The following is a 21,691-nucleotide window of genomic DNA, read 5'->3' as shown; positions in this document are numbered from 1 at the left end:
TCCCAATCCCTTGTAGTCTTGAATTCTTAACAGACATTTTCTGGATCAGACTATCCCTCTTCCAGCTTTGCAGCAGGAGAGAGGCAGGGAGAGGAAGAGAGTAGAGTGGGGCTAAGGTACAGGAAAGTCCCCTCCAGGCAGTGACCCTTCTCAAGGTATCTCTTTCCTTTGGAGATAGGGTACAGTTCGTCCTGTGCAGATCCTGCCCTTCTCCACGTGCTGTGGCAGTGACACATTCCTGGAGAGCAGGATAGTGAGCTGGGGGCAGAGTGGATGCCAATGTTTACTTTGCAAGGGAGTAAATGCTCATCTTTTCTCATTTTCTTCTTTTTGCAGTGACAGAGGTCAAACCCAAGGAGTTGTTCAAGGTGTTTCTTTCTCATGAAGTTTAGCACTGGATGGCATCAGTAAGTGCTTTTACCCCTCTCCTATACATTGTCAAAAGACAACATATTAGTGGGCATTTCTGGCTGTCCTTGCATTCTGAACCAGAGATGGTTTAGCTATGTCACATTTGGTCCATAATTTATAGTTTTTGCTTCTATCCTCTCTTTTCCCTTTTTCTGATAGTTTATTTTATTTTTTTGGTTTTTTCTCAAATGTCCCTTTTATAAGTGTTAAGAGGCTGTTTTCCTATTTGTGTGTTTATATTTTCAACATCTGTTTATTTTACTGCAGAACCCTCCAAATGGCCTGGCAAAAGAAGTAGCAACTTTTATAAATATAGCCATTACTTTAATTATTCTGATTTTTAACTTACAATGTATTTTTATGTGACTCTAGAGATGCAAACAGAAAAAATTCCAGGCCACACTTAATCAAGTAAGTATTACTTTGTTTAACTGTATTATCAACAAGAAAGTCTGGTCTTGGCTTACTGCAAGCTGACTTTTATATTTATCACCAGAGGCTTTCAAAATTTCAGCCTACTTATTTTCAGGTAATGGCACTCCAATATCCTGGTTTTCACTAAGAATGCAGTAAGACATTCTTTTTTCTTTTGAACCTAGGGGATTTTAATTACAAGAGAATTTTACTAAGAAGATGATTACTTTATGATTTGGATCCAGATTGCCAATCATAACTTCCATGACTTCATTAAAATACTTCCCTCTCCCTCGATGCTTTACCTAGCGTGGCTCTGCCCCTCAGCTCAGGCTCTTCTGGTGCAGCAAACACTCTCTGAGATGATGTGTTGCCAATGCATTTCCCCCTCTGTCCAAAGCACACTGGATCCAGCCCTATTTTTGCAATGGAGTTCAATGAGTGAAGCATTAATTGAGGTTCTAAAGTTCATGAATTTATAATGGAACAAAATTCTTTTCAGACTCTTGTTCAAGTGTTCTCTCGTTAGTGCTGGGAAAATGTGCAGTGATACAGCAGGGGGTGTTATTCATGATGCAACTGATTTCAGCAATGCAGCTTCTCAGGGCAGCCAGACCCTTCGTTTCAATAGAGAAATAAAGAGAGACGCACAGCTAGGAAAGAGCATTCAAGTAAAAGCAGTTCATTCATAGGATGCAGATTTTGTAATGAGCATTGCATTGTCTTCATCAGATTTACGTTCATAACAGCCCAACATGATGTTGTATATGAGAACTACCTTTCAGCTGTGTCTTAGCATAAACCACTTACCACTCAAGTGTAGGAGTGCTTTCGGTTGACCTTTGCTCTCACATCCTTTGATGGATTTTGTGTCCATATGGGAACAAAATGTTTATGGCGATGATGGTGTCAAAAAAACAGCGGAGAAGAAATTCTTAGGCATATATATTTGATATACTCTGTGATTATCCTGCTGTGAATCACTGACTGCAACACCAGTATTGTTGTTCTGGGGTCCCAGTCTACCACCAGCACCTTCTTTCTGTATCACTTTTCTCCCTTTCATTCTTTGTCATAAACTTTTGCATGCGTAAAACAAGATAATAGACATTTCTTTGGCACCACATCTAGCTGTATTTTTTAGGGACTTAGTGTATGCACACTCACTCCTCTACCTATTGCCTGAGTTTTTCTTGTTTGGACTCAGAGCTGTTCCTCAGAAAAGGAAATTCTCTTTTTGCTCTTTCCGTTCAGGTTTTCTCTTACAAACTTGACTTTCTTAGGGACCTATTATTAGCATTCTTTAAAAAAACACTCCTGTGAATGGGAGAGCCATAGGAACATTAAAAAAATCTCATAAGGCAAGAAAAATGTGGGCCCCACTGAAAAGTGTAATATTACATACCACCTGTAGGAGAAAAGATGGAAAGTTTTGTAGTTTCACATATGACTTCACAAAATTATAGATTTAGAGGTAGAAGAGTATTGGGGTTTATGTTAAATGTTGTGCATAGCCTATTTCTCTTTGCTCTGTTTGGGCTTATTTGTGTAAAATGGATTTTTGTTCTGTAGTGATTTGTGAGAGACATTTCAAAAAGGAAAAAATGAGGTGGTGGCAGTTAGACTTTTTCTTTTGGGACTATTCTGTAAAAAGCCAGAATGCTTAAAGTGAGCTTAATGATGGCTGTTCTGATATACCTGAATACAATTTTCCATTCAGTGAGGGAGAGCTGATCACATCTGAGACTTTCTTAAGAGCAGGACCCAAATAAAGTACCTTATTGAACTGAAACTAGATCTGGGACTGTTCTGCAAACAGAGAAGGAAACTATAGGTGCTGGTAAGCCAGTTTGGAACAGTAAAAGGGGACAGTATGCCAGTCTAGCTCCAACCCCATAAATTATTTTACAATGGCAGGAGGTCTGTGGGAGTGTTTATATTTGCTCTCTGATGTCCCTTTATTTCATTTTTCATTTATTTCATTATGTGTGAAGATGTCATGTTTTTATTAAGCATTGTTTTGAGGACAGCTTCCCTCTAGATAAGGAATCAGTAAGCCAGAGAGCAGTGGCCATCCCTTGTGAGCTGCAGCAAGGAGGGCTTGGGGTGAAAGACTCTACCATGTATTTTCAAGGACTGATATTTGTTTATGCAAGGGAAAATGAGAAATTTGGAAGAAACAGCAGGGCTCTGTAGTCCTTAGGCAACAACTAAACAATCAGACTTGAAGCAAGTTCCTGAATCCAGACTGGTTAGTCTCTCACCAGTATGAGCTGTGGATGTACGTCTTACCAGTCCTCTTTTTCTTGCTACACACTGTGTTTTCTGCAAGACAGGAAACCAAAGCCCATGTTGGAGCATGTCAGCCAATTCCACAGTCAGGGATCAGTGACCACCACACATTCATCTCTCCTGACTGTCTTTGGATCATACTGTAGTTAACAAACCCAGGCTCTTCTTATGCTGCCCATGGGTTTCCTGTGACTAAGAGCCTTCCATAGCCTGTGCAGAGCCCTGGCCCAACTGGGAGCAAGGTCTGTCTGAGCAGACCTGTGGTCCCAACAGCCCATGGTCTTGTTTCCCAGCCTCCCACAGGGTGCCCAAAGCGTTATGCTGTCACAAAGGGCTACAGTTCTTTTTACAGACCCGTCTAAATCAGCTGTAAAGTTGTCTACAAAATATTAACATATTTTAAATGGTAAAAAGGATCAATGCTTTTTGAAGAAAAAGCTGAAATCTGCTAAAATATGAATATGTTCAATTAGCAATCTATGCAGTTTTACATTGTAGGGAAAAAATTAGAAAGTTCTGAATTGTTTTGCAAGAGAAATATCTAATAAAGAGCTCAGTTATTGAAACAACATATTCTCTTGGAAATGTAATCATTAGATTATGGAACTACAATAGATAAGTAATAAGTATTCAGGAAAAAATTTAACTACAGAGGAAATTACAGTTTCTCTTTTATGGTCATTATATATGCTGAGGATTCATTATTCTGCAAGACATGAATCAATAAACTAAAGGTTTTAAAATAGGGTTTTAATTAATGTTTTTTATTTAAAGACAAAATAACGTGAACATTGAAATTTTTTTAGGTTTGCAAGGATGTTATTATGACTGTCAGATGTGAAATTTAACACAGACAAACTACCTCCTGCAGAGATTGCATTTCATTTTATGGCATTCACCTGATAGCTTGCAATCCTCAGTTTGGAGTTCATTCAGCAGTATTAAAAAGCCAACTCCTGAACCTGAGTGCCCAAAAACCCCACACATGTAAAATCACACCTGTAATCTCTCAGAGCTCGTTTCCACTCCCTCACTGTAAACCCTTAGGGTTTGAAAATGAAACAACTTTCAAGCCTTAAAAGTGAAATTCCCTTCACCTGCATGAAATCATAGTAATCAAATTTTTTATGGGTGAATTATAGCAGGGGAAAGGGAGGAAAAAATTTACACTCCAGAAGTGTGGGGTCAAGTCAGGAGGTCCCACACAGTCTTTTTCCCTCCTTCCCTCTCTTGCAGCAGCTCCTTTTCCTGGCCTATTGACAGTATCAGCAGCTGCAATTCTTCAACACACATGAAAAGCTAGGACTGTGAGAGCTGCAGACTGCCTACAACCAGGAGCTCTTTCTCCAGACCACTGTCTTTCCTGTCCCCCGGGGCTCCCAGCTGTCCATGCTTACCTTGAGACTTGATTGGTGTTAGTTGCCTGATTAGTTGAGCCTTTAGGTCCTAATACAGAGCTCCTGAAGGCTGGAAGAGCTTTTCCAATGAATTAGAGATTTAAACTCAAGGTGGGTCCCTTTAAACAAGCAGGAGGATATGAAGTGGCAAAATGACTGTAACTGGAGAAAATCTGGGGCTGCTGCTGGACAAAATTAGTGGGATTCACCAGCAATGGTAAGGGCAAACCCAGATTGTCTAAAGTAGACTTCAATAAACTGCATTAGTACAGACCTTCTACAGCAGTAGGCTGAAAACTACACATTTACAGGACATGTGCCAAAGGGGCTATCAGAAGTGAACTCAAATAGAGGTTGGTCTGTGGATGTAAAAATTCAGTGTCTTAATGGGAAAGTATCATTAGATGGAACTGACTGTTGCCATTGCCACAATCAACATTGCAAATACTGTAATTAAAATGCAGAGATTCTTTTTATCCATCTGCAAATACATGACTTTCAAATAAGGTACAAACTCTGAGAGCTGTCAGAAGTACAAATGCTATCTTTGCTATAGGATAGAAATTTCAGCAAAGCCAAGGAAAAAATATCAATTACATGTGCATGAACCTGATTTTAGAACATTACAGAGATGCGACAGTGTTAGATAAGATTTGCAAAGGCTGCAACTGCTGGTGACATCCTGCAGAAATAAATTCAATTGGGAAGGGTTGTACTGGATTGTCATTCTGGTTTAGCAGGGTGGTAGTTCCTGAATTGTTGTAGGAAACTCTGCTATGAAGAATATAATAATGTAATTAGGGGAGGAAACAAGATAGAAGTGATGTTTTATAATAGTCTAAGATGAACAGTGACATTAGGAAAGCAGTGTTAGATGTATGCCAAAATTCAGGCCAAATTAAGCAACAATTTTCATGATGTGGTACAGGAAAATTGGCTCCTGGGAACAAAGTAACTGTAGATTTGTGCATGTTGGATGGAAAAAAGTCTCTTCAGCATTTCCTAGACTATTATTCTTGCTTCTCTGAGGTGGCCTTGCTTAAAGAAACTATGAGTGATTGTGTATACCCAGTTTGACTTTGCTACATATGTTTTGCTTGTCCTGGAAGTGTTTGAGTGCAGCTGTAGGGCACAGAACATGATTTAGAGTGCTTCATAAAAAACCAGGCTTTTAAATACCCCTTCTCATTTGCATGACCCCGTATGGCAGGTTCTTGAGGGAATGATATCTGACTTATAAAATGTCCAAGAAAACAATTGTTTAGTCAGACGTTGATCACTTTTTAACTCTTTGATGACAGAAAAACATGGAAGCGAGTTCTGTGAGTGCTACCATGGGACAGCTGTTTCCCTCTAATCACTAACATGAATTTTTCAGACCTTTTGATCTGGACAATGCACTTGCCAGGCCAGCAACTGGTATTGCTGGGGGTGCTTCTAGTTGTGCAAGAAGGTCATGGCTGAAAGATGAGCCACAACGATTTAGTATGCACACCCTGGCACTGCCTGGGGTAAAAGCTGAGACTCTGACACAGCAGCATTTCAAGATGTGTGCTTTGCTTGTGCACAGTTATGCTGACTTTTAACTGATATCCTGGGAAAACTACCAAATGAAACAATGGGTTTAAAGTCTCAGAGGACTAATACCAAGTGTTGGATTTAGATTTTAGTTTTCTGAATTTACATCTTTTTTAAACATGTCTTGCTTCCTTCTGTCATTTTTAACAAACACTTAGACTGTGTCACAAAATCCCTGGTGCCCAAGTTTCAGTTCCACACAGGGGTTAGCAGCTAACCTAGACACTTACATGACTTACAATAATTTGGAGAAATGTTGGTGTGTTTTGAATAAGTAATGATTACATTACAGAATTCTGCAACTGATGGTGCTTATCATCAATTTACATTACATATTTAAGTAAGAAAAAGTTTGTAGTATCAGAGAGGAGTTAAGTGAAACATTTTGCACCTAAATTATATACTTTCACAAGCAGAAGAGAAATACAGCTATCTGTGAAGGTAAAGAGATGTTCAAAATAATTTTTAAAAGTATCTTGCATGCTAAAGTGTTGATAAAGTTAATAGTTGCTTTTATTATATGTTATCATTAAGATTTAAACTAAAGTTTTCCCACCTGCATGCTGTGAAATAAGTGACTATACAAAAACAGGGTACTGGTGCTTGTTCCAGACATTGCCAGAATCCTCAGCACCAAATACTCAGTCTTGGATCAAAGGCTCAGCAGTTACACACTTCTCAGTTCTTCCCTGACAGTAGTGTTGCAGAGAGAGTGCAGGGGACCTTCCTCGTGGTTGTGCTGTTCTCTTCACCTGTACCTTATTAGAGGAAAAAGGTTCCAGCACTAGATGCCAATATTTTAAGGAATGTAACAGACCTTTTCATCTGGGGAAGTATTTCCTGCTCTACATTCTCTGATACAGCCTGTGGTTCAGAGACAGTCCTGGGTAAAGACTACATTTGCGATATTTTCTAGCTCTGTTCCTAGTGTAGAAACTTCAGTATTTACCCTCCAGCTTAGCTGGAGCAGCTGATGGTCAGTCCATAACTCAATTCTTAGATCTTTTCACAGATGAAATTTTGAATGGTTGGGTTTTTAGTTATGGTAGAGTGAGCTGGATTTTTGTTTTTTACACTTCCATCTCAAAGCCATTGCTGTTTTTCCAGTAAATTGTTTTCTGCTTAGTCCTGCTGCATAGTTGGGAAATAAGAGAAAGATGTTATAATGCTTTGGCCCCGAATATGGTAATCTCATTTTCAGGATACCCATTCTGGTGGCTGCTGTAATCTCCAGAGAATAGCAAATGCCAGTAATCCCATGCTGAACTTTACTGAAGATTTCAAACCCTGGGAGGGGTGCCTGTGTGGCCCTGCGACCTTCTCCTGAGTAAGCATTGCGCACTTCATACAGCAACGTGTCGTGTGAAATTGCCTTTTGTTGCAATTTACGTTTCTTAGACTATGGAAAAAAACCCTCCTGGTGGCATCCTTCACCCCAGACAGCCTTTTGTGTGCACCACAAGGGGGTCATGGTGCAGAGCACGGGCTGGCACAGCCTTACCTTGACACATATCCATAGAGGTGAGGAGAGTGTCTTGGAAGCGCTGCTGTGCATCTGAGGGCTCCATCCTGTCCCAGCAGATCTGCTAGGTTGGATCACAGGCTGTGCTGGCTGCTCAGGGCTCTCTTAAACACCAGCTCTGCATGGCAGTGTCTGGATGCTTTCGAATAGCTCATCTTCTTTTCAGGAACAACCTTTTTTCCCCCTAATAGTGCTTTTGAAGATTAAATAAGTGTGAAATAGCCATTTATATGATTCCTGTCTATAAAAGATGTTATCTGCCTGCTGAGCTTCCCTCCCCTGTTTGCTAATGGGAGTCAAGTCCTTCAATTCATGGTGCTAAATTTACTGTAATTAATTATATCTCTGTTCCAGTGGTGTCTTTGTAATGGGTAATAATTGCATGCTCTACACAGACAGATGTTCATTCATTACTGTCTCAGGCATGCCTGGGCTGGGATATGAATAAATTCACAGGGGTGATTGAATTCTGAAGATTCAGCTTTATTTTGCAGCAAGGAATTAGACCACTACTTTTTATTTATTTTTTTTAGGAACCTATTACTTTTTTTATATAATTCTTTTCATAGGCTAAGAAATACAAATTGCAACAAAAAATTATTTCACATATGACATGTTGCTGTATGAAGTGCACAATGCTTATACTCAGTAGATGTTGTACAAGAGAGCTTTACAGCTATTACTATTAGAGGTGTTCAGGGGAAGCACAACACTGGTTGATTTTGTTCCCTGCTTTTTTTTGCAGAGGGATGAGTGGGAACTGAATTTCTTTACCACTAAAAACTGTAGGTTTAATATCTAGATGTCTGGGTTTTAGGTCAATTGCAAAATTTCCATCTGAAACCTGTTTCTTAGAATACTTAAACAATATAATAATTATCTCCTGTTATTGTTAAAGAAAAGTACCAGCATGGCATGGTCCAAAGCTCATGGATGACAGACTCTCAGTGCATCTGACAGGCCGATGAAACCCTCCCTGGAGCCGTGTAGGGCTGTTGATCACTGCCAGAGCAAACAGTGGCTGTGCCCATGATTGGACCTGTTTAAGTGACCAGGCTGTGTTACAGACCTTTGTAATACACAGTTTGAGTGTGAAAAGAGTGCATTATGCTATTTACTGCACAAGTAACTTGCTTTTTAGTGAACAGGTCCAGTTAGGACTAAAGATCCCTCAGTGATTTTCCTACGTTTATATCCAGTCTCGTAGATCAGCTTACATGTCACTCAACTTGTTTCTTCATTTCTTTGGTTGTAGATCAGGGGACACAAACCTGACTTCTTGTCAACTGCTGGTAAAAAGTTCTAAACAGAACTAGGTGCTCCTCTCATTGACATGGAGTATGACATCTGACTTCATGAAACCTACTGCTGAAAAGTAGAATGCAAAACTGGGTCCTTATGTAATTAACATTGTTTATTCAGTTTGTACAAATAAAAATAACAATTTGCATTCTGTAGCTTACAATGGTTCTAAGTGGTAGAACTTTAGTGTTATAAAAAAACCCTCTGTAAATATATTTAAAGTTGGGGGGGTTGTCCCTTAACATGAACCATACCTGATGAAATGGAAGGATTTCTGGGCTGTGTCTTGTATACCAAAGAGAAATCTGGAAAACAGTTGTTAACATCTTAAAACAGAGTTATGAACTCTTGAAAACATGAGCTTTCCCTGAAGTTTGGCAGGAGAGCATACCCTTGTACTAATCTGGCTTGCAGGTGATTCTGGGTTTGTTAAGCTCAAACACTGTGTTTCTGAAATTTTTAAGTGGTGCAGTGCCTGTGTCTGTAGCCCTGTAGCTATACTTCTTGAGATTTATTTATTCACAGAGATTTCTCTTTCAGTTTTGAAAATGTAACTTATATTTTTTATACTTGCTAAAAGTAGAATTTCAACATGGTATTTAGGGGATAAAATACCTTCTTAAAGGAGCTGTAAGAGAATTACAAGTTTAAATTTGTTTAGCCTCTCAAGGGATGTTTCAGCAGGCTTGTATATTTGCCAAGTATTTTCTACATAAAAGACTCTACTGTTGTATCTCTTCTCTCCTGCTGTTGTGGGGAGACTGCTGCGTTACGGAAGCTGATCATTTTGGATATGGTATTTTCCAATATCTAATTTAATTTGCAACCTGTCCATGTGGATATCACCTAAGTTGTTTTTTCTTGCTGGCCAAGAGTCATTACTGAGAGCTAAATAACAAAACTCCTCCTTTGGGAAGCGTATAATCCATGGAGGGCTTCAGAGAGATCAAAAAATGGCATTTTTCCAAATCTCATACTACAGCATTTGGGAGATACTTGGATCAAAAATGTGCTTAGGTGGTGTAAGTACCACAGAACCAGGCCAGCATGAAGATGAATTCTCTAAGTCTCCAACAGTGATTAATTCAAGCTGTGATCATTCAAGCTGTATTTTGCAGCCTGAGGCCCCTCTAGCAGACTTGTGGGTGGGTAAAAGCTAGAGAACCTGGTGAAACACAGCAAAGAGACAGTACTGAAATGTAATATATTAATATAATTAATGAATTAATGTTATATATTTCTTTTTTAAGGAGTATGGAGGTTGGCTCCTTTTTCTTCTGTATTCACATGGCACTGATTAACAGGAATAATGTCTAAGAATACACTATGAAATTTCCATTTCTACCTACCCGGTCAGAACCTTTTATTTCATGCTACTGTTCTATATTGCTGCAGGGTTTTGGTTTTGTGGGTTTTTTTAGTTTTGTTTTGTTGGTTTTTTTTAATTTGGGAATTTTAGCTCATTTCAATAAATTGTTTAAGCTTTATGGCAACTGGGGAAGTACTGAGATGATGAATTCATAAGTAAATCAGGTAATCAAGAGGAAAGCCCAAATTTAAGTCAAACTGCTTCGCAATCTCTGCAGAACATGATTTAACCTTACTTAACATATAACAAGAGCTTCATTTACATAAAAAATTATGCAGTTAAGGTGCCAGAGCTCCTCATAAAAATCCCTGAGGCTTCCTGCAAGTCTTGCAGCAAAATCAAAGAATTAATTTCAAATTTCTTGATCTTTCTAAGGAAAACATTTTGGACTCTTTAGGAAAAACTGAAAACTGATTTAGAAGAGAATACCTCACTTGGTTGAAAAGTTTCTGTGAGCTTTTTATTTCCTTTGAAAATAAAAAAAGTTTCCATTGAAAATGTTTAAAGTAAAAGCACAATTTATACAGTTCCCTTCAGACCCATCTAGAAAAATAAAAAAGCTGACATATTCATTAAAACCACTGTATTTCTTTAATTGTTTCATAAATTGAGTTAAACATCAAAGATTAAACACACATACAGAGAAATCATGTGTGTTTATGTAGAGGCCCACAGAAGCAGGAGAGGGGAGAGGACACAAAGCACTCCACAGTGGAGGTGGTTCAAGAGCAAGGTGGGCTGGTCCTGTGAGGACCCCAATGCTCACACACACCTTGCACCAGGTGTGTTCAGCCTCCTGGTGGATGGTTAGCACTGCCAGTTCTACTCCTTCATGAGGACAGATTGTCACTGAGATGGGCCTGCAGACTCTGAGACAGACTTTGAGAGAGAAATGAAAAGACAAAACAGATTTTGGACAGTAGAATTTAAAGTAGAAAAGTTTAAAGTACATAGAGTGGCACAGATATTTTTTCTGCCTCAGACTGGAACAAGGCATACTAATGAACATTTACTTCTTTTACTTTTGATACAACCTTTCACAAGCTCCTTAGGGCACCAAACATTAATTTCCCATCACTGACAGTGTTAAATAGCAAATAACCTTAAGTAACTACACATGTATTGGCAGACAATTAAGTATTGATCTGCTTTTTTAAATAGTACACCATTTCTCTATGACCTGTTTGATTTTAGAAACCATTATGGGTAGGGCTATTTTTCTAACTATGAACTTACTGCAAGATACGATTATGCTAACAAAACATCCATGCCAAAAGTACATCTACAGATTACTTATGCTGTAAAAACAAAAAAGAAAGGCATCCTGATCATGTAGTTGTCAGTCTCAAAAAACATAATGCATGTAGTTTTTGAGCAGTATGGGGGGTTTCGTTATTTTTAAGCTGGATTACCATGTTTGCCAGTCTTTATGCAGCTTACTTTGTACTAAAAAATTAGTTGTGTGATCCCATTATGCAGATTCGTCACTATCACAGTGAAACATACTCCAAAACCAAAAGAAGTAGGAAAGGAAATTAGTTTGAAGTGACTTTCTGTGAAGAGCTAATGTACAACAAAAGAAGATGTTTTGCATTTTTTCCCAAACATCTCCAGCAAGACAATATTTCATAAGAAAGGAGCTGTTAATTTCAGGCAAATGTCAAAGTGTACCTAAGGACCAAAATAAATGTTCTCTGTTTTGGTAAGAAACAATTCTCTATAAAATCCCCCGAGGGCAGCTGACTCCCTTCTGTACAGCCGAGGCAGTGGTAGCTGTGGGCACAGACTCAAAAGCCATTGGATGCCTTGTCCTGCAATACAATTACAACGATTAAACTTTTTTTCCCTGTCAATGAGAGGCAGTGAAAAGGAGGCTCTTAGAGGCTGGAAATTTCCTTAATCCCATTAAGTGAAGCTCCCTCCTTTAGTCAAAAACAATCACATCCCAGCTGGGATTTTATGATGTAAAACATCTTAAAGCTTGTTTGTGGATATTTTTTTCCCCAGTTCCTTCCCACAAAATAAAGCTGAAGCAGAGAGGCAGGCAGGGCAGTGGCTGCCCAGCCAGCTGGACAGGAGGCATGGCAGGAAGTCCAGTAAATGCTTCTAAAGTGAGTTAAGGTTTGTTCCTGAAACACTGATCTCCCCCTTTCATTCAGAAATCCTCACAGGATCAGCTTTGCTGACTTGAGGGGAGAAAAAAGAAAACTTTCTTCCTGTAAATACTTAAGCAGAAAGGAAATTTCACAGGGGAAAATGATTGTCATAAAGGCCATAAATCTTTAAGGAGCTTAGTAATACAAAGTGTCTGGAGTTAAAGAATCTTCTAATATCACCTTAGGAAACTAGAGGTCCCAATCCTCAGCCTTCCTGCTCTTAAAGCTACCTTCCCTCTGACACCAAGAGAAAAATGTGGGAATTGTTACCTCCTTGCACCATTGCAAAGAAAAACTAGTCCATGACATTCACATATCTGGCCACACAGGCACAAAACAGTCCCGTAAGTGGCCCCTGAGTGCGTATAAATCCTGCAAGCCCATGTTCTATCAGCATAGACTATACATTTCATATCTTTGCAGCCACCTCAGTTCTCACAATTGGCTAGTGGATGATATAAACCACCATCTCCATTTTCAAAGGGAAAACAAGAATTTATTTTTTTTGCAATGGTCTGGAAAATAATGTGTTTGTAAAAATATGTAAAAATTGGTTTAAAAGGTTAAACCAACAATAAATATAATGTGGGAAATAACATAAGTGAATGAAATTAACTCTAAAACTTAGTTTGAGTTGCTTTTCTTCACTCCCTTTCACTCACTTTCGTTATCAGAAGCTTTGCACTGGGACTGAATTAATTAGAAGTATATTTCTGATCCTGACATCTAGACTGGATAAGGATGAACAGTATCTTTTTCAGCTTGTGGAATGACAGAATTTGACACTGCCTGTAAGTTCTCCTTGGTAGAAATAGAAAGGTCAACTGCAAAGCCGCCTTTTACACTGAAATCCGTCATCAGTCTGAGTGCTGGGGAAAAAATCTAATGAGTTTGGTTCAAGTATTTCCTAAAGGCTAAACCCCACTCCTCTGATAGGCCCCAGATTGGAAAGATTCATACATATTCATAGAAATTATTAAAATATTCCTCCAAAAAGCTTCACAAAGTGAGAAATCCCAGACACTTTGATGATACTGAAGTAAATACTTCTCATGCAATTGGGGTCTACTACAGTTTAAATTCCCAGAGGTGATAGACTGCTGCAGTTGAATGTCACAGGTCTTAGAGTCTGAAAAAGGCTGTAATTTCTCCCTTATATAATCAAGGTAGCTAGAGACCCCAAGAAAAATCATTCCTATTTATTATAGTAGATACTTTGCAGAGGACAGTCTTAGTGCTAGGTTATTCTCAGCTTTGAGAGGAGCTGGTTCTTTCTTTGGGTTGATCTGATCTTCTGCCCCAGCTATATGTGTTTATGAATCAGTGCTTCTCCTGCAGAGGACAGGGCTGAGCACACTCAGACTGCCTCTCCAGTCTTTCATTCCAGACACAAGAGTTGATACTGGCTTCTACAAGCAACACAGTGATTCCATACATCTGGAAGTGGAAGAAGCAAACTCATACCTCTGTGTCTCATCATATCCATGGAAATGGTGTCTGAGGAATAGAGTCTGTTCTGCTCCTGACTTGCTCCAAATAACAGAGCAGACAGTTCTCTGTTGAAATTAAAGATACATCAGATACAGTTCAAAGGTCTGTCCAAGGTCTGGTTCTAGTTTTAAGGGCTTTCTTTTAATATTTTTTATACTTGAAAGGAAGAGCAGGCATTAAATTCACAGGTGACCCCAGGCTGGAGAAACAAGAATAATGGAAAACAGGACAAAAAGTCGGAATTATCTAGGCATAGTGTTCTGATAAGATAAAGTGCAGTAAAGACAAGGTACTTAGGTAGTCAGGTATAAGCAACTGAACAAATGCAGGATGGAGCATGACTGGCTGGATAGCATTTTGCAGAGGAGAGAGCAGGGAGAATTCCAAGACAAACAGAAATCATGGACCTAAAATGTTATCTCATGAGCTGCATGAGCAAAAGCATTGTCCACAAAACACAGAAGTATTTCTTGTCTTATTGTGTTGATGAGTCCTTAGCAGGAGGATTATATCTGATGTGGGGCAGCATATCAGAGTTGGTGTGTTCTTGTTCTGAATTTTAAAACACTGATATGCCTTCCTAATGCTTCAGGGTGTGGATTGTTCTTCAGACATCCCCAGCTCCTTTAGGGGTGCTCAGGCTTTTACATCTGTCACAGCCACATCCTTGTCATGACTCTATGCTGCTAAAGGCAACCTCAAAACCCATGTCACCTATTAAAATGAAGAGGTAATACAAGAGCAGGTGATATTTCACATGGTTTTAATAAAGGCAAGAGAGATTTGAGCCTTAAACATGGGAAATCCCACATTATAAGGGATGTTTGGTGACTCCAGTTACTCTGAAAAAGATGTGGATGATCTGGAAGGGGTCCAAAGAGGACAGTAAGAATGATTAACTGTCTGGAAAGATTGACGACCAAAAGGAGGGAAGACTGAGGAAGCAGACAGCCTTAAGCTTCCAACATGTAAAACATTGCTTCTGCAAGAGGAAGGAAATAATTGGTTTGCCATGTTCATGTTGGATAGGACAAAAAAAGAAAGGTTTATATGTCACTTAGGGAGGTTTAGGTTAAATGTTAGAAAGTGTTTCTGAACAGACAGAGCAGTGAAGCACAGGAATCACGTTCCCTAGGGAGTGAATTGGGACGTACGGTCTGGATCACTGGGCTAGCTGAGAACGGGCTGCAGAGACTGAGCATAGCCCAAGGCAGAAAAATGGTAAGAGCAACCTTGCAGAGTCCTTGCAAGCACTGGAAGTCTTCCCAGTACTATTTGTAAGTCTATCAACAGCAGCAGAAAGAGGTAATCAGCTGAGTGGCAATTTTTTTTGAAGTATTGTCTTGAAAAATTCATTAGCTCTTCAGGCAACAGGAAAGCTCCCATAGCATGCTTTGGAAAGTACAAAATTCACCTTTAATACTCCATGCTTTCTTTGAAACATTCTGAGTTAAGAAATAGTCGACACAAAATAAATTATGAAATTCAAATCAAAATTAAGGATTCAATTTTGACTTTTATTGTCTGCCTTTCTTTACAGACAGGCATCCTCTACAGGATCAGGGAGTGCAGTACAGGAACAGAGGGAGTTGGGTATTTTTTATTGCAGTGTTGACAATGATATTTTTTTTTAGGTAGTGCCTTGTCCCTAAATCTTTTGTCATGCATTACACAAGAAAAGTAGATTTCACATTAAATGGATAGGTGTGATAACTAACATTAACACTACATCAAATATGTATATATTGATGTATATGTATATAAATATATATGAATATATATATACACATACAGTAAATATATACTTATTCTCCTACAATATTCATTACTTTCATATGCCTTAAAGGACTATTTGCTACATCTGGTTACTGGAGATACTTTAATTTAGACAGGTAAATTTTCTTCATTCTTTGCAGGGTTAAAAATGCCATTTGCATGTAAAATTTCATGACTCTATATGGAGGTTCTAGGCCCAATTTATGAAGAGTTCATGACTCTAAGATTGAAAACCACCAGACTATAAGAATAATATACTCTAATCAAGGCAGAACCATCATGACTATGGCTAACCTATCATTTTAATTATACTGAACAATTAAACAGCTATATTTAATAACTTCACTAATGACTAAGCCTTACAGTGCAAGACATGGCATGATTTTTCTTTAAGATATTAATTTTATCCTAACACTTGATTTTTTCTGACATCTGTATTGTTTCTGCATTGGCATCTTCATAGTACAAAATTAATTACACCTGAGCAATTAAAGTTTCTGAATTCCTTTGTATTTTATTGTATTCTGGTTTTAATATTTGAAGGTACCATGAAAACATACTTAAATTTCTCACTCTTTCATTACTCTGTTTCTTTTGAAGCAATACACATTTTTGCAGGACCTAATAAAGGAGAAACTGTTCATAAGAGATTATTTTTATGATCTTCCATTTTCTGTATTCAGTCACATAAATGTGATATCATTACCCTGTGGGGATTGTGTTTTTTGTTTGCAGTGGCACCCCAGAGACAGTATAAGTATGCATTTACATAACCATTGCCCTCAGAAATGTCATAGTATCAGGTTTAACTTACTGAGCAATAAATTCTTACCAGTTTTCAAATCCAAAAGCGGCAGCCTGGGAATGACTCTTTATATTATGTCTTTAAACATGCGTTTCTTATACTTTCTAGGTGATAGAAAAATTGCAGTGAAGTAGGGAGGGAGGAAAGGAGAAAGAAACAGTAATCCAACCCATGTTGGGGAAATCTGAAAAGGTAATTTCTTGTTTCTGGTCTGCTAGCACTGGGGCACACTTTTCTCTGTTTCTCTGCCCACCTTGTACTAATGCTTTTTAGATGAGGTAAAGTTCATCCCCCTTCATGATGCACTTCTGTTTCTGGGTGAATATAGGACCAAAACCAAAACTGAATAGGAACAAATTGTATTAGAAGACACTTTCAGCCAAGTCTTCTGGATTTCCCCTCAATTCTCTTTTCTGACACAAGATTCTTCTTCTGACACCAGATGCTTTAGGAAAAGGAACAGTTTGGATCAGCTTCCTCACCCTCTTCTCAACTACTAATTCAGCTTTGACTTAACATCTGGGTTTACCTCCGAAATAGGTTTTATGAACAGCCCAAATGACGTTGCTCTTTTAGCTCTGATTTTTCAGTTAGTCAGACTCTTTCTCTCTCCTTCATCCTAATCAGTATGACTTAGGAACTGAGAAAGCATTGATTCTGACGGCACGTGTGAGCCACAAACTAGAAGTGTTAGTATTGCCCCGCCATTGCCCAGTTCTGGGGTCAATACATTTAAAATTGTAAGCAGAAGCCTAGAAATATTCAAATGTACTCTGCTGCTAAACTAATCTTTCTACATCCTAATCATCCATCCTATGTATACTCTTATAACTACAGGCTGCTAATTCCCATTGCAGCAACAGGCAAATCTGCAGCCTGGCCAGTGGGTGGCAAACTGGAAATCTGATCTTTCACTGCTGTGTCGCCCCTAGTCAACAATATTTCATATACTGCTTTCAACTTATCACTCCCATCAGAGGTCCTGTATAAAGCTTCAGCACTTTACTGCTCTGAAAGGCAGCTCCAATTCACTCATTTGTGGTTCTGATCCAAGACTTCAATCCTTAGTCTCTCAGTACAGGTCCCAAGATAAATACAGTCCATCACCATGACAAGCACACTGGCTCCAGATGCATAATGCCATATACACCCCTAGGAGGAAGCTCTAAAGTACCTGCAAGCAGTAAAAACAGATCAAGTCTCAGAGATAAAGGCAGGCCAGAATCCAGTAGATGAATAGGCAGAGGATGTCCCCAGTGCTCCTCCTCTCCATCCCACCTGCCTGGAGGGAGGAGACAAAAAACAGCTCCTTCTTTCCCTTCTCCTCCAGGTAGATGCTGCTGTGACAAAGTCAGTGTGGGAGGCAAAGTGGCAAATAACTATGCTGGCAGGATTTCTGAAATTTGTCAATTGCATTGGATATCTTCCCACTCTTTATAATATTTCTCCTTGCTTCTATCATTTTGATTATTGTGTGAAAAACGGCAAAAGCTAAATGATGTGGGAAATGGAAGTTTAGAATTTTCCTGAAATTCTAGGGGGAAAAAAAGAAATAAAATACAAATTTTCCATCATTTATAAGAGGCAGATATTTATCATTTCTCGTTTCCTAGTGTTGTAATATTCTGATACAATAAAAACTCAGTCATCTCCAAAACTGTTACAGGACTGCTCTATAATAAAAATGGTTTAACAGCTGGGTACTATCCTTGGCCAAGTGCATCAGGTGACAGTGCACCACCACCATCTACTGATCAACTGGCTGTACTACCAACAAAGAGAGAACCCCAGTTGGACTGATTTGGATTTGCAGATTTTAATTCACACATTAAAATTCTTCTATGGAACCAGAGTTTATCACGTTGAATATGCCTGACAAGGAGAGCAAAGACAGCTAAATTTAGGAGTCTAGAAGAACCATAAAACTAAAAATTTTCAGGGAGAAACTACTTAGAGGTTTGGGGTAATACTGAGCAACTGCTGGAAAAAATAGATACAGATTATTCAAATAGCATTTTGATTTGACTTACAAAAAAACCCATGAAAAACTGGTGACTGTATGGTAGGCAACACTGATTAATGTTGCACTGAAAGGATTAAATGCTGCTTTCTTTTCCTGCACTTTTACTCATGCTAATAAAAATCATCAGCAATACTGTGTAAATGATCTCTGACAACTCTCCCAAGGTGTTTTGCTGCCTTTGTGCACTGAAAGGTGTCAGCAATGTAATACATTACACTGCATAGGGCACACACTTGGTTCTTCAACCTAAACTCAGAGCACATCTGTTCAGAGGAGCTAAGCTGTTGCTTCTCATATCTTCTTGAATTTGATTATATAAATTAATAATTATTTCATGGCAAGGCATTTTCATAATTATGAAAGTGCTAAATTGATGTAAAATTTCTTAGCTTAAAAGGGATTATTTTGGTTCATATTCTTTACAATACAAGTGGTCCTTTTTTAACCTTTTAATATCTCTATGTACTTAGAACAGCTATTCACTTTTCTAAGAGTCTTCATAGAATCTTTTTCTGCCTCTGTAGCAAAAGGATATTTTTTACTGGAAAAGTTATGGATGTTAAAATGTGATCTCTCAGCCTTTTTTATGTTATTGAATTCTTTTGTTCTGATACCCCTGTAAACCAAGTTGATGAGAATGAGGATTAGCCTGGCAGATCCAGTTTGTGCGTAGAAGTGAGAGACTAAACAAGAATCCTGCTTTGTAGCTTGTGCAGTATCTACACTCTGCAAAGGGATCTATCAAAAATACCCAGTCAGAGCACAGAATTTCACATCTATTCTGTCTTGGTGTAAATGTCAGCGCATTGTGTATGAAGACACAGACTGGTGTTCAGAGGCATCCTTTCCACTTCAAGTCCGTCACCTTTTGTTAAAGTATTCCATGTGGCTTCTTCTTCAATCCACTTATCTTCTTTTGCCTATGCTGGTAAAGTTGTGCCAGTTTACAGCAATAGGTAATGTTTTATGTTCTGTGCTAGTGTTACCTCTGTGTTCAACTTCACCATGTCTGTGCACTAACTTAGATGATCAGTGCTTGAGGCCAGTCACCTTTGATTTATTGCTGAGGGCACCATGCACACCTCTACACAATGAATGGTGTGATAATAACAACTTACTCCCGTTGAATGAGAAATCAGACACTAGGTAATGACCCAGTGGGCTGTCTTGTCTTTGGCTGTGGTCAGGGGAATTTACAGGTGTTCAGCTGGCCACAGGAGGGCTCTCATATTGTTCCCTGGATTCACTAAGGAATACTATGTGAGCAAACACCACGTAATTCAGATCAGAAAAATTCTCCCTTCCCAGAATACACATATAGTTATGGAAAAGGAAGTTTTTTATAGTTCTTAAACAAAGCCTTTGCATCAGGGTTAGGGCCAGCTGGGACCATTAGATCCTGTTACAGAATATGAAACCGTTGTTCCCAATATTTTTGTAACTGGAACTCCCTGCAACCCGTTCTCCACTTTCCCAGTCCCTAGACTTCATCTTTGTCTGTCTGGTGCTTTCCACTTCTGTTTTCTTCCTCGTGCAGTCCCTCATTTTAATGTCTCTTAATGGCAATAGCAGGGAGGTCATGCTAGTTATCCCAGTAGGGTTTATTAGCCTGGACTCCAGTCACTGCCGTGCTTTGCCTCTGATGTCGTGACTCTGTTCTGAAGCACACTTGAGTGACTGGAAAGTAAGAACATGAGCTTTTTGCTATTTCTGCTGAATGTGTGATGTATGTGTGCCTTTACACAGTATAGTAATTTTTAAAGAATTATACTAACTCCATAGGCTTTAAAGTGAACAAAGAATGAAAGCCTTTTCCTCAGTTCCTTGTGTATATATATAAATATATATATATGCCTACCAGTGGTGTGCACAGATACAGTTGTATGCATACATATATGTATTTTTGTGTCTTGATATCCTATGTATCCTTTTAAAATATGTACATAAGGATTGAAAAAGGACAGCACTCTGCAGTGACATTGCAAACAATAAAGGAATGGTTTACATGGAGAGGAAATACAAGAAAAGCATGATGAATTGTAGAACTTCCATGTTGGCATTATTGGATTTCAATTTTCAATAGTTTGTGCATATCCACATGCGTGTGCGTGCATGGTTACATCATTACAACCATGGTTAAATGGTTAAGCCTAACATTCAAAGAGTTACAGTTTCCTACAGTGATCATTTCAGTAGTATTTATGTAGGCTATGACCGGCCTGAGTCCTTCATTTTAATGGGAATTGTGTGTCTAAACATTCCTGTGAACACTGTGCCTGACAGTTCAGAGGTACGGAAGTCCTTCAACCCAAAGCCAGCACATCTCAAAAGCAGGGTGGCATGCACTTAGCCAGTCTGAAACAGAGGCAGACAAACTCAGGGCACATTTCAACAGCTTAACTTTTAGGACTAGTCTGAGTCACTCACATGCTGGAATAACATTTCCGAACCAGAACAAATTCAGGGCTTCCTGGGATCCTCTCACTCTCTGTAAGTATGTGATCCATTTTTTTGTCTACTTTTCTTGAGTCAAACCCACTTATTTTTATCCTAATTTTCTCCAGTTAGATAAAATCACAATACTATAAAACATGAGTTGGGCTTCCCCAGGAAAGTTTCATTCATTGTGCTTTGGAGAATACATTGCAATTAATGTCTTTATTTGGCATAATGTTTTTAGTTGAAAGCAGAAACTGCCAGGATCTCAGTTTTTGTGGCACACTACTTCTGTTCTCTGTTTGATGGCTGTACCATCTTTGTCAATAAATGATCTCAATATATTTTCCCAGTTCCTGTCTCCCATGTGCTTTTGCAGTGTACAGGGGCTGTAAGACAGACAGAGTAGTCTTCGTGTCCTTGAGCCTTGCACTACAGGGATAGCCTGGCTTTTATCTATGGACGTTGTTCCACAATCCCACCCTCAGCAGACTCTTAAGTTTCTGCCCTCCTGGGGAAAAAACACACCAGATTTTTAGATTTCTTATTAGTCTCTACCTTGCCTTCCCAACATATGGCCACAAACTATCTTGCCTTAGGTTTTTTTTTGCGTTGGATGCAGGAGCTGATAATAACACTTCTTTTTTTTATTATTTTTTGACTTTACAGAAGGCATACGTTCAGTTGGAGGACTGTTCCTGGAGCAGCATGGGGTGTAG

The sequence above is a fragment of the Myiozetetes cayanensis genome, unplaced genomic scaffold (genome assembly GCF_022539395.1).
Source record: "Myiozetetes cayanensis isolate MyiCay16 unplaced genomic scaffold, myiCay2020 scf1, whole genome shotgun sequence".
NCBI classification, from domain to species: domain Eukaryota; kingdom Metazoa; phylum Chordata; class Aves; order Passeriformes; family Tyrannidae; genus Myiozetetes; species Myiozetetes cayanensis.
Note: the sequence above shows the minus strand (reverse complement) of the source record.